General features: G+C 35.5%; 1 pseudogene; it reads right to left on the bottom strand.

Annotated features, from left to right (window-relative positions):
* Nucleotides 1-13,227: 13,227 nt before the first annotated feature.
* LOC127221894 (eukaryotic translation initiation factor 4E-like) lies at nucleotides 13,228-13,945 on the bottom strand (annotated as a pseudogene).
* Between the last annotated feature and the right edge of the window lie 224 nt (nucleotides 13,946-14,169).

Below are 14,169 nucleotides of genomic sequence, written 5' to 3' on the forward strand. Positions count from 1 at the left end.
CATCACAGAGCCCTCATCTAGTAGCTGATGGAAACAGAAGCAGATATCCACAGCTAAACAATGAGCAGAACTAGAATCCAGATGCAGAGAGGGAGGACAAGATTAGGCTACAAAAACCCTCAGAGACAACTGATCTGAACAAGGATGAGCTAATGGGCCCCCAGACTGATAGCTGGGAAATGAGCATCGAACCTATTCAATCCCTCTGAAGGCCTGGGTGGTCTAAGTGACCTCTGTCAGTGGAGCCAGGATGTATCCCTGGTGCACAAAAGGACTTTGGGAACACATTTAACCTGGAGGGATACAGGCAGGAGGGAGGGCCTAGTTCCTACTCCAAATGACTTGACAGAGTTTGTCGATCCTTCCTGGAAGGCATCACCCTCCCTGTGGAGTAGGGTACGGATGGGATGGGAGGGTGTTTGGGGGTCATGGGTGGGGAAGGAGAGAGGGAGAGAGGGAGGAAGAGGGAACTGGGATCAATATGTAAAATAAGAAAAATAAATAAAGAATAATTATACAAAAAGAGAAAATATGTTGGGTCTTAATATTTGGAGATTGCACAATTGACTTTCACTTAAAAAAAAAAAGTAGTAGAGACACTACAGTAGTACTACAGTCTTCTGTGCTTTCGTTTTCACTGCTGCTGCTAACTAGTGTTCTCAAAGAGGTGACTAGAGATATTGGACTGCCTCATTTTAAAACTTGGTACTAGGCAGAACTTTGAGAGGAAGCTTAGGGGGAGTATAGTAACAGTAACTTGCTTGAGTAAAGGCATGCACCTGCACAATATGCTGGGAATGCTGTGCTCAATGGTCCTTGAGGCCCTTTCTGGAAACTGTTTCTCCTAGTCTCTTAGTCACTATATTGTACCCACTCACATTATGCTTTTGAATTTTATATAAACAGAATTATAAGCTGTGTGTCTGGCTTCTTGTTTTTTTTTTTTTTTATGACATTGATAGGTTTTGCTGTCTATATTTGTTGCCTGGGGGGTAATTCATTTTTTTGTTTGGTTACTCATTCTCATTATTTGAATAAATACACATTACTTACCATATACAGTGAAAGAACCTTTTATGTTGTTTCAGCTCTTCATTATCATGAGAGAGTTTTCTGTAAAAATTCATACGTATTTCTTTTTCTGGACATATGCTTTTGTGTCTTAGGGTAAATATCTGTGAGACAAATTGCTGGCTCATAAGAGGTAATAGGTTTAAATTTTGTAACCCAAACTTGCCCTCAAATATAGGCACCATTTTACACTCACAGCAGCACAGTAAGTTTCTGGTGGTTCTTTGTTTTTAATAACATCCTATATTATTAGAATTTTAAGATGATGATTACAAATGTTGCACAATATTTTGTACTTGTCAACCACATGTAATGTTTTGTTATTTTATGTTCATGTTCATATCATTTAAATCAGATTTTTGTGGCTCACTTTATGAATGATTTAACACTATTTTGTAGGTATATACAAAATATAAACTTCCAGTGCACAGCTTTTAATTTTGAATGTACACAGCCTCTAAAGAAATCTTAAGTATTGGTTAAGTGTTATCTATTTTATTGCTTCTTTCACGAATAGTACTTTCAGGAGCCTGTTTGAAGAAACATTTACTTTCACAGAAATTACAAAGATATCTTCGTATATTTTTCAAGTAAGCCTAATAGATCTGGTGTTTATGTTTATGTGCCTGAGTTACTTTTCCATTGCTGCGATGACACCATAACAAAATCAATTTATAAAAGAAAAGATTTAATTGGGTGCAGCTCCCTATGGTAGTGGAGAGAAAGCATGGAGGCAGAAATAGTTGCATGCTCACATCTGCAATAGCAAGTAGGAGGCAGAGAACACACTGGGAACGGAGCCCCTGAAAGGCTATACCTGGTCATACACCTTCTCCAGCAAGGCCATACCTCCCCAATACTTCCCAAATATTTCCATGAACTGGGGACAAAATAGTCAAACATGTGAACCTTTGGAGGTCATTCTCATTCAAACCTCTACAGTCTCATTCAAATTAATGTGTATAAGTCTGATACATGCATGCATGTGCACGTTTGCCTTCATTTGCATGCACACAACTGTGAGCATGTTTGAATGAAGAAATAGAAGCTGAGATATATGTTTTTCCACATAAATATTTCCTTGTTTCATCATCAACCTTTGATTAAAAATTGACTTATTTTACCAGACACAGATTTTCTATAAGTTTAAAAGAAATGGTTTATACAGTTATAACGTTAAAAGATTATTTAATTGAGAGCATGTGAAAGGTGAGCAGGTGGTTATTATCCTTGCTTTTAGGAGGAAATTTCCAGCAGCTGAACAATTATATTATCAGTAATCACTCTGGGAAAGGAAGTTTTATTGAGCTTTTGTCATTGTCCTCAGTTTTATATTTGATTTAAACTTTAAACACCTGTGGAGTAGATGTTATTATTGACATATGAGACTTTAGGTGCTCAGAGAGCTTTATGCTTGTCTAAAGATTCTCTTTAGCAAATATTGGGAATAAATTACAGACTCTAGATTTCTGATTGTAGAGCCACTCTCTCTGCTATCATGCAAGATTCTCTTTCTTATTTCCTCACTATGGGTACAAAGTCTTTTCTGTAGATACCTGAAAGTAATGATTCTCATTCTCTGTGTCTGTCTCCAACTGAAACACACCTTCCCTCCTTCTCTCTCTTCTGTCACCAAGAACTCAACCAAGTGCTCCACCACTGATCTACATCTCCCTCTTAAAATGTGTTCAATTTTTAAAGAGAACATCTAGCTTTGAATGTAATTTAAGATGCTGTGCAGCCCAGGCTGATCTCAAACTCATGATGCTTTACCCTTAATATATTCACTTTTTGAATGAACATGGTTGCCACTGTTCTTGGTTAGTAATCATTTTTTAAATGTTATCAAACATTTTCTTCTCAGGCCAATTTTCTACACCTAAAATTATTGAAAATACATTGTTATTTTATTTATTGCATTAGAAAAAAATATTTATCAATTTCTTTAAAAAGTAATAGTAATAAATTCACTATGTGGTAACAGAATATTTTACTGAAAATTAACTCTACTTTCTAGATAAATAATTATTATGAATGGTGGCCTTGTTTTACCATTTTTCAAACCCTTATATGTATCTTAGAGACTTTTTTTGGTCCATAAGTTCAGTATATTTGTTGTTTGAGTTTACAAAACATCAAATATAAATAACTTGAAACTCTAACAAATACACAAAAATTGGCTTCTTACACAGACATACCATGCAGTATAAACTGAAAATTTGAGTAAATTAACATTATTTTACATTAATATACACAGTGTCAGGTAACATTTAGAAAACAAGTTTCAGTGCATAGCACTTGACACTTGTGTGATCTTTCAGGTTGTGTGGAAATGGTTAGATCTAGGCTAAAAATAACTCTTCTCTAGACAAAAATAAAGGCATAATATTTATAATCTGGTCTCAGAGTTTCTACCCCACTAGGAAATCTTAGAGACTAGCCATTTGGGCAAGATACTGCTCTTGTCTGGCCTGTTTGACTTTATGCTGTATAAACTGGACATGCAGGACCCACAGGAAAGTGACTGCTGATACAAGATAGACTTTGCTACAGGGTTCCTGCATGGAAGAGTCTGCTAGACCGTCTTCAGGACACAGAGAAAAATGACTGACAAACTGCCAATACAGATGGACAGTTTAAACTTTCCTGCTTTGCTGAGGAATCTTCCAGACACACTATGGCCTATAGGCTGAAGATGAAACATTATAGAAGAACTTTGGGTGACTGACCATGAGAGTTGTCTCTGTCATTTCTAGAGTTTATATATTATCCTTCTGTGGTCTTTGAAGGAGTTAAAGACAGATAGTTATGGTTATAGTTTTCCTTGGTTAGGATTAAAGATAAGTTACATATAAGACTTTAGACTCACATAGATAGATGATAGAATATTTTCTTTATATCTTGCTAAATGTTAGTGTACTAAATTTTGTTATATTTTAATATATGTTAAGGTTAAAACCCTTCATTTTTTTAGACAGAAAAGAGGAGATAGTAAAGCACTGTTGGCCAATAGGAAAGCAAGATAGGCAGGACTAGCATACTAGGAGTAGGGAGAAGGAAGTAGGGAAGAGATGCAAGATGGAGGATCCACCTACAGGGTAGTATGCCAAGTCCTCTCTAGTAAGATAAGACCATTTGGAAACACTTAGATTAATAGAAATGGGTTAATATTTAAGACAGAGCTAGCTGATAAGAAGCTAGTAACTGGCCAAGAGCTTTATATCTAATACAGCATCTCTGTGTGTTATTTGGGGCTGGCGTGGCTCTGGGACCAGGCCTGCAGAAAAGCAGCTCATAACAACTAATGACCTCCATCAAAAATTTGACATGGTCTTCCTGGGAACACTTCTGGAAGTAGATGATATGAAACAGCTCATTTTTTCTTCTTTCTTATTTTGAATATCACAGTAGGGTGAGGTCCCAAGGCTGTCTCTGCCTTCTCTGTCTCTAGCTTTTTTTCCTACCTGGGTGTTTCTATCAGTTATCCATCTGAATGTCTACTCTTACCATTTAACTTTCTAAAGATCAATGAGTACTATTAAAGCTCTAAACATTGTCACAGTTCATAATGAAATATCCATATTCAAATATGGATATTCAAAGGTAATATTACCTTTGAATTCAATCATAAAAGTCTTATTTTGACATTGTAAAGCACACAATGGAAGTTATATGCTTTACAAAATTCTAATTTCCATTCAAATCATTGAGTTTTATAATTTGTATAATTGATTGCTTTCTTTGAAGGGACAGGTTTCTTCTTTCAAATGATATGATTTTTTTTTTAATTTTACAGGTCTTAACACTCATTGCTTACTTGGTGGTGACTATTTCAATAAATACATACACCAAGACAATTTCTACTAGGTTATCTTGAAGCTCATTCAATCAAAATAAGGTTTTTAAATCAGAAAATTATTGTTCTGTATAAATACTTTTAGATTCAAACATGACTTTACCATCTAAAATACTTAAAATATATATGGTCAGAATAATGATTTAGTAAAAATAGTATTATTTTGCTATTTTATGAAGAGTGTTCTTCAATAGAATGGGCATTTTATTTCCTAAAAGTGAGTGACAGTGAGGAGAAGAATGATGTAGGTGATGTTCCTTGTCACTGGTCCAATTCTTGCTCTGGATCCAACCATTTCATCCATAATTGCTTTTGTTCTGTAATGTTCCAATATGAAAAAAGTAAAATGTGTCCATAATATTCACATAAATATAGTTTTTTTCTTCACTGGTTGTCTGAAACTTGCAGGAATCATTTGAGTTTTTAAAAAAAACATTGAGAGTCAGTCACTCTATGGAAACATCAGATGTTTATTGAACACCCACTACGTGCAATAAATTGTCATTGTCCTTGGGTCTGAACACCATTGAACAACCTTTTTGAATGTTTGGGGGTGTTCTGAATTAAGCCATATTATATGTGAGTTAGTTGAATGTATTTATTTGTTTCTGCCTGTAAGGATCAGATGATTCATACCAGCAATGTGAATCTTGAAGCAATAGTCAAAGACTAAAAGCAAAAGTACTGAATATAGGTGTTCAAAGATGAGGGAACAAAAATGCAATCCTGTAGAGATACTTCAGACTTAGTACAGCTACAGTTACCTAAAACTGTGGATGGCACCATTTTAATATCATTTAAAGTTCATAGAATATTTCTTTATATGTTTTTCTAGAATTTTGAAGCTCTGCTAGTAGTCATCCTTCATTGACCACTGGGTACCTCATGCACCCATCTCATTTGTAACAGCTGTCCTAGGTAGATACAACCTTGACTGGAAATTCCTGTCTATTTCTTCCTGTTGGTTTTAAATTAATTGTCATACTGTCCTTGCTTTTATATTTTGATAGGGTCTAAAATGGGACATTATACATCCAGCTGATGCCACCATTAATGAAGATATGCATTATTCTGATACTTAATAAGCTCAAATTTCCACAGTCCTAATTAATATAATTCCATTTGAATTAATATGTATGAAGCTGTAGAGCTTGAAGCCTATGCCCTTATTTTCTTAACTAACAATCTTATTATTTTGTAAACTGTAAAGAAAACACATACTTTGGAGTAGAAACCTACAGTGCAAATAACTATATTAATATGGTATATGTTGAATGTTTACTTATGCAACCTCAAGATTGCTAGGGAGGGGCACTCTCTTAGTTCACTCAGCATCTCACTCAATGATTCAGATGTTTCCTAACAACAACCTGGGGAAGGAGAGCAACCTTCTCATTTAATCTTAATCACTGGCAATCAGTGACATTTCACAACTGGGAAATATCTCCCAAATTATTGGATGAGCAACCACAAAATATAATAAAGGAGAGAAAGCAATATAGCCTTGCCAGAGATTTGCATGCAATTACACAAAATATTTAAACACTGTTATATGTTATTCTCCCAAAATGTCAAGTTTAAGCCCAGGTTGTCTATTCAACTGAATGTCTGTAAAATGAAACCACAGGCTTTGATTTCTTTGCACCCATAGCAAATGATACTAATGCATTCCTTGTTCAACTGTGTAAATCCTTAATAGTTGGTGTCCTGGGGGGAATTGCAGGTTTGTATTTTTTCTTTACAGGCCTGTATGCTAATTTTTACACCATGAAGTTGTAAGTGTTGGTTACTTTGGCTTTTAGAGATGAATTAATTAGCATACATTATATGCATGCAGAAAAATAATAAATTTAACAGACTAAATCTAACTCATAAAAACTGTATAGAGGCAGACTTATTTGTTGAGAACTCATGGCAGGATATATAAGGTCTAGGATTCCCTTTACTTTTTATCAACTTAAATATTATTCATAAAAATGAAGCTTTGGTTTGGCAAATAATATCCATAGTAGATATTTAGGAGAAATAAGAAACATGGGAGCAGACTGAGTATGCAGCAGAGCACCTCCAAATCTCTTTGTGGCATAATGCTGTAGTCTGTATATTTGTGAAACCATTCAATAAATTGAAGCTGACTTCTCAGCATGATAGAAACAGATGTGGATATTGGGGTGGTGATTAGCTCTGTCCTTCTGAGTTGGTTTAACTACTCCTATGGAAGAATGACAGAAAGTTCCATTTGAAAGCACCATTTCTGGAACATGAAGTCAGTAATCATCTGTCAACACTTTGAGTTTGCCCTTCTTGGCTTCCAGAACTGTGAAAAATAAATGTCTTTATTTGTAAGCTATCATGTATTGGCTTTGTTACAGTGGCTTGAATGTGCTCACATACATAAGAACTGAAAGTGTTCCACATAATCTCCAATTTCAGTGTGAGCTATTGGTAGTGATGATGGCTGTGGTAATGGTATAGGAGTCCTGTCCTATGTGTTCATGGGTCTGTAGTACTTTCAGCTCATGGCTTTACTTCATCCCACATCTCTAGATTTTATCATGACACTCCTGTACTCCTGGTGTCCAAATGTCAGGAGAAGAAAAGAGATATGGAGAGTATAAGATCTTGTACAATCCTTCGTCACTGAAGATATAACTAAGAAATGCAGTCTAGTTTATACTTTATATAAACAGAACAAAGATCTGGTAAATTCAATTCTATTACGTTGGTCAAACTGATATTTTGTTTTTTGCCAGTTCTTTGAGTAGTTTACACATAGAAAAAACACAAATGTGTCACGGTTGGCATGAGTTATTAATTTTGCTCTTTCATTCAGCAAAATTTTGAATATTCACTATGAGCAAGACAGTGAGCATGGGGTTTTGTGTATGATGTTGAGTGGATACTGTACCAAAACCAAAACAAAGCAGCCCACAATTTCTTCCCTCACAAGCTCCCTGTCCTCTTTCAGCAGACTGTTCTGATTGCTTTCTCCTCAGCTTTCATAAATACTCTCTGAATCATGAATAGCTCAGAGACGGTCAGAAACAAAATAGCAAGTAGGCAAGTAGGAATGAGAGTTGGGATTGATTGCATTCTTTCACCAATTTTATTATTTTCTGTAGAGTTGTAACCCCTTATTAAGACTACCACTATTTTCTCCAACATTGAAACCCTAGAAAACATCGTTAATAATATCAAAATAACAAGTAAATACCCATCCTTCTGGGTAACCAGCAACAATACTTTTTAAATAAAATGTAAAACATAAATCCTGATATTTTCTTATTTCCTTTACAGATATATTTCTTTTTTTTTTTTTTTTGCTTAAATTTCTTTTTCATTTTCAGTGCCAACACCAGTTTCTCCTCCCTCCCCTTCTCCTGACTCCCTATTCCATTCCTTCTCACCCTGCATCTACTCCCATGGAGAGTCAGCAAATTCTGGCATACCAAATTGAGGCAGGACCAAGTCCTCCCCTCTTTGTCAATGCTGAACAAGGTATCCAACCATAGAGAATGAGCTCCAAAAACCCACTTTGTGCATACAGGATAAGTCTTGGTCCCACTGCCAGGGCTCCTCCCAGCAGATCAATCAACATAATGATCACCTACATTCAGAGGACCTAGTTGAAATCCCTTGTAGGTTCCCCGGATGTCAGTTCAGAGTCTTTTGAGTTTTCCTAGCACAGGTCAGCTGTCTTTGTGGTTTTCTTCATCATGCTATTGATCCCTCCCCCCCAACCCTTAGTCATACAATCAATTTATACATAATATACTCTCAGACTATTTAGAATTTCTGTCTTGGGTGGTTTGGGAAGTGAAGAATGGGGTGAAGATCTGGGGTGCTTGAATTAGAATATTTGGTCTTTTGGTGGTGACATGAAAGAAATCACTTCTCCCTTTTGAGTTTCAGCTTTTGGCATGTAATTTTTTTTTCTGGAAACTTACATAATTAGTAAGTACCTACTAGTTGAACATAAAGCAAATTAGCTGATAAGTCTGAAGACAGAAAGGTCAGAGTCACAGAGGTGATGTGAACTACAGTAGGTCCTCTATAAATTTACTGTGGTAGAGTCTGACTGTAAGCCACTGTTGTTTGGGGGGTTTGGAACCTTTAGTATCCCCAGAAATAAACAGAGCCCAAATAGTCCCGGTTGCCATGGCAGAGTATTCAGAAGATATGAATTGTGTCTATCTTGAGGGCCTAATTATGATCAGACCAAGATTCATTTTCCACAACTATCTTTGTGTTGCCACAGAAACAGACAGTGTTGGTATGTCTGTGAATAAACTTTATAACCAATTAACTTGTTATCCTCAAATGATGCCTTCATGGTCATCATTAAGGTTTTTCTTTTTTTTTAAAACTTGAGTTCATGTAAAGCTGGGAAGTCACTTACATTTATCAATATATATTTTTTAAAAGAGAAAGAGACTATAACAGAACAAGACTGTGGTTATTTTAAGAGTAAAGGAGAATTTTATGTTGAATTATTGAAGTAATAGTCCAACTCAATTGGCGTTCATAATGTTTCTGTTTTGCCAAACAAGGTGGCAGATAGCTGATTTTCTGTGTCTTTAATTATACAAATAATGTATTAAAATTAATATTAGATTTATCTAACATGTAAGTGACTCTGATATATGTTGCACTATTTTAGTCTAATTTTAGTAGCCAATACATTTATTTTTACTTATGAAGAATCTGAGTCTGGGAGCAAGATTTCACAGACCCCTGACACTGCATTTCTCTCCATTGTATTTGATATATGCACCTTGAATTTGCTGGATGTGAAAACACTTGTAGGATATTTGTTCACACCCTATCAGAAGACAGAACTAGTGTTTGCAAAACTCAGGTCTCCCATCTGGAAAATAACAATGATAATCAGGAATTTCTACCACCCCAAATGCCCTTTGGGACTGAAATAAGTTGGATTCAGCAACTGTCAGATCCTTACCTTCATAAGGATTATTTGGACATGTTCTGCATCATAATTTCTGTTTAAATGACTTACATGAATTATTTAATTATTTACTCAAAATGAAATGAAGTTGAATTTACTGAAAATTAAGTCTCTTATTACTAAATATTAGGGACAGTTTTCTAATTCTTGTCCTTGAATCTGACATCCACATTTTTGATTTCCATGTCTACCAACTTCCTGTTGCTTCAATAACAAGTCAACATGGATTTAATCACTTCAGTAGCTGAAATTTATTCCATTTCAATTTTGAACACAGACACTCCAAAGTAGATGTCAGTTGTTTAAATTCCAGGTAACAATAGGCAGATCCCTCCACAGGTTTCAGTTTTTTTGCCTCATTCAGTGTCTGTATCCTACCTGCATCCTCAGCTACTGATACACCTACATCATTGTTCAGCTAGCTTCTTGCCTTTAGTGTCACATTACCTCTCTTTTCTATGATTAAATTTTCTGCTTCTCTTTTCAGGACACATAAGATTACATTTAGCTTTGTCCCTGAAAATCTCTAGCAATCTTTCTTTCTTTGTTCATTATATCTCTAAATTATCTTTTGGTCACATAAGACAAAATTCATAAATTCCAGGGTATTCAACCCTGTTAGTGTAACAAAATACTAGAGAAAAACAAGACAACCCAAGAAAAGTTTTTTTTTTTCTCACAATTTGAGGGGACAAAGGACAAAGTCTATCAGGGCCAGAAAGCCATAAAGGCAGCATGTGATCAGGCTGGTCACATTGAGTAACCAAGTACAGGTAAATCTAGTGTCTTTTTTTTTTTTTTTTTTTTTTTTTTTTTTTTAAGAATTGTTTCCTTTCTTTTCTCCCATTTCCCGTCTTTCTTTGCTTTCTCCTTTTCATCAAACTGGGACCTCAGCCATAGATACTGTTACCCACATTCAGATAGGATTTCCCTTCTTTCATTAAAATCTCTCTAAAAACTCCTGATCCAGAAGCAAGTTTACTGAATTACTCCAAATCCACAAATTGATAACAAAGTCTAATCCTCATGTCTAATATTAGAATATTGTTGGAGACCATTACTCACTTGTCTGTGCTATAGTCCCTTTATTTCTTTCCTTTGCACAATTTCTCTCTCTGTTGCATAGCGAACAAGCTATATATTTATGCTTGCATTTCACTGCCTTGTTTCTGTTAGAGGTTATCTCTTTAAAAGTCTGTTAAAACAATCCCCTCAAAAAAAAAAAAAAAAAAAAAAAAAAGAAAGAAAGAAAGAAAGAAAGAAAAGAAAAACTTACTTTGAATGAAGGTGCTGAGTTCCACACAGACTTTAGGTAACAAAGGTAGATTTGGGATGTTCTGCAGAGTTAAGAATTCCTGGGTAATGGCCTTTCTTGTTCATATTTACTAGGTTGAAAGTGCCAGTTCTCAAAACTCAACCCTATTGGATTTCGATGTCTGGTACATGGTCAGGACAGTTTCCTGGCTTTCTTCCACAACTGCTAAAAATGTTTATTTTCCCTCTCGATTGTTAATGTTCTGTTCACATTTCTGAAAACCCTTCAGTATAAACTTGCTTAATGACAGCAAAGGAGACATTATATTTATTCTTTTCAATATGTACTTCAAACAAATTTTTCTATAGTTTAGATGCTCACTCTCCATCATTGGTTTTCCTTCCTTCTTATGTAACAATAAAGGAATGAGGTATAAATAATTTCATTAAATCTCTAATATTTCCTTTGTATGCTCTGACATGTCTTCATTATATAGCCCAGAGGATGTCCCCAACTCGTGCTCTCTCTGCATCTGACATGCATGTGGTGAGATTACAGTTGTGCATTCATGCCTTGCTCAGTTTGCAATTCCTGCTGCACAAACAAGTCAAGGCAAATTTTTGCACTGATACTCAAAATATTTTTCATTACACAATGAATTCTACTATAATTTGTTGATTTTTTAAGAGTTCTTAATACTTGTTTATCATGTTTCATTCAGATAATAACACTATGATCCTAACATACATTCCCCTATACTCTTCTTAAACTAGTTTTCCTGTCTTTAAGTAAAAACATCTCCAAGTCAACAATTAGTTTTCTAGACACTGTTCTCATCAAATGGTGATACACCAAAATCCCAATTCTCATGAATTTTAACATAGTCAAAATACCTTATTTAACCTAAGATTGAAAACTGTGCCTTAACTTTATTAAAAAAAAGATAGCCACATCAGTTTAACTATATATGATACTACCTATTCAATTTATTAAAAATTGTAATAAACATAATAATAAACTAGTGCTCCAAACTTAGGCTGTGCATGGGGAAGGCACAAGAGACTGCCTTGGCAATATGAAGTACAGATTCCTTCTACAGAGATGGAGAAATAAAAGGACAAATCTAGTTGCCTAAAAGACAATTCACATTTTATTTACAGTTTTGTACACTGTCTTAATATGAATGGAACCACTTTTCTACTTGAGCCATTTGTAATCAAAGCAAAATAACCTAAGTAATACAAAGTGTTAAAGTACAGCATAAAAATACAAAAGCAGACATACTAATTCTACCTAGGAATAAAATTATGGTGTTACATTTTTATACTCCACAATTATGTTTAGGGATCACACAGACATAGATCACTGATTTGAATGAAATGCATAAATTTGTAGCTAAGCTTTGTAGTTACAAAAAAATTACCAAAGAATGCACAAATTTAATGTTTATTCCACCTTTCTGTCATATTTCTGGATACTTCACCAATGTTACATGCGGATAAAACAAAGGCAAAACAAATGAAAAACTGAAATCAGAATCACTAATGTTATCAAGGAGGGAAACAAATAAATTAAACTCTAGCAGCCATCAGTAAGAGGACAGCAAGGAGAATGCTGGGAAAGAAAATGAGGTTGCCAGAAAACTATACTCAGATTCTCACCATGAAAAGCATGCTCCTGCCGGAGTGGAACAGAAACAGGTCTTTTCCTCCTAAGGTAACAGAAATGCAAGTCCTTTTTTGAATACTGTGGAAAGGCAAATGTGTGTATCATGGTAATTCTAACCAGCTGTTACAGTGCGGGCCTGGAACACATCTGCGAGTTTTGGGGTGACAGATACTGTAATTCTTTGATTGGGATAGTGGACACACTAGCAAAAATTGGGGGATGGGTAAGAAATGAACACAGAGGTACAAGACAAAAAGGCGAATGAGACAAAAAAAAAAGATGGAATCAAACTTAGGTGCAGTCCACTCTGCTTGGACGAGGCTTTGGTTCAGCTCCCAGTCTCGATTGCATGTTGCAGTCTCCAGTGAGAATACTCAGGTGTCTTCTTAAACAACAAACCTATTTTTCATCCTAAATTTTATTTCCATGTTGTCCATGGCAAACGTGTACAAATACAGTTGATTTTTGACTATTAATCATGTATCCTATACATCCTTGCTGAGCACGAACAAACCTGTTTTTAGTGGTGGAGCCGCTCTTCGTAGCTGTGTCTGTGAGGGACTGGTAACCAATCAACTATCTTTGGAGGAAGTCCTAACCTTTCCTTGTATACACTCCCTATGTGCGTTATTGTGTCTCTGTTTTCACATTCAGTCGTCCATATTACTATGTTATCACCTTTAGCTCTAACATTAACAACAGCTCCACATACATCATCACTGTAGTCATCAAAGGGTTCTCCAATAAGGCACAGCAGTGTCTCTCGCCAAAAACGATAGAGATCACTTGTCTCTGCTGTTTTTTTCAATGTAATTAGCCATCGCCCTCCCCGTTTGTTTTTCTCATCTTCCCACATAGGCTCAATACCACCCTTAAAAAGAGTAGACAATTGGATATGGTTGTATAGAGCCGAAAAGTCTTCAACAGTATCAAACTTTGAGATCAATCGAAGGTTTGCTTGCCAAGTTTTGCTTTTATCATTTTTAAAAAATCAGAGTGCCCGCCTGTTCTGTAGAGAGGACTGGATATAGTGCTCTGGGTTGGCACCCTCCTGATTAGACTCTGTTTTTTCCTCTTCGGCAGGTGAGGGATTAGTAGTAGGGGTGGTTTCCGGTTCCACAGTCGACATCTTAGATCGATATGCGATTTTCTTATCATAAAACATATATGAAAGTTATTTCAAAAATGAAATATGTTTAATTATCTGTAAGCCAGTTTTCCGGTAAAATAGATACTTTTATTCTGGCTGTTCAACTAACTGTCTATCTCTTCCTCATTCCCATTTCTGTTGGTGGTACTGAGGTCTGAGGTACTTTCTTCACCTTTAAACAGTACAGTCCTTTTCCTGTGTAC

The sequence above is a fragment of the Phodopus roborovskii genome, unplaced genomic scaffold (assembly GCF_943737965.1).
Source record: "Phodopus roborovskii unplaced genomic scaffold, PHOROB, whole genome shotgun sequence".
Lineage (NCBI taxonomy): Eukaryota > Metazoa > Chordata > Mammalia > Rodentia > Cricetidae > Phodopus > Phodopus roborovskii.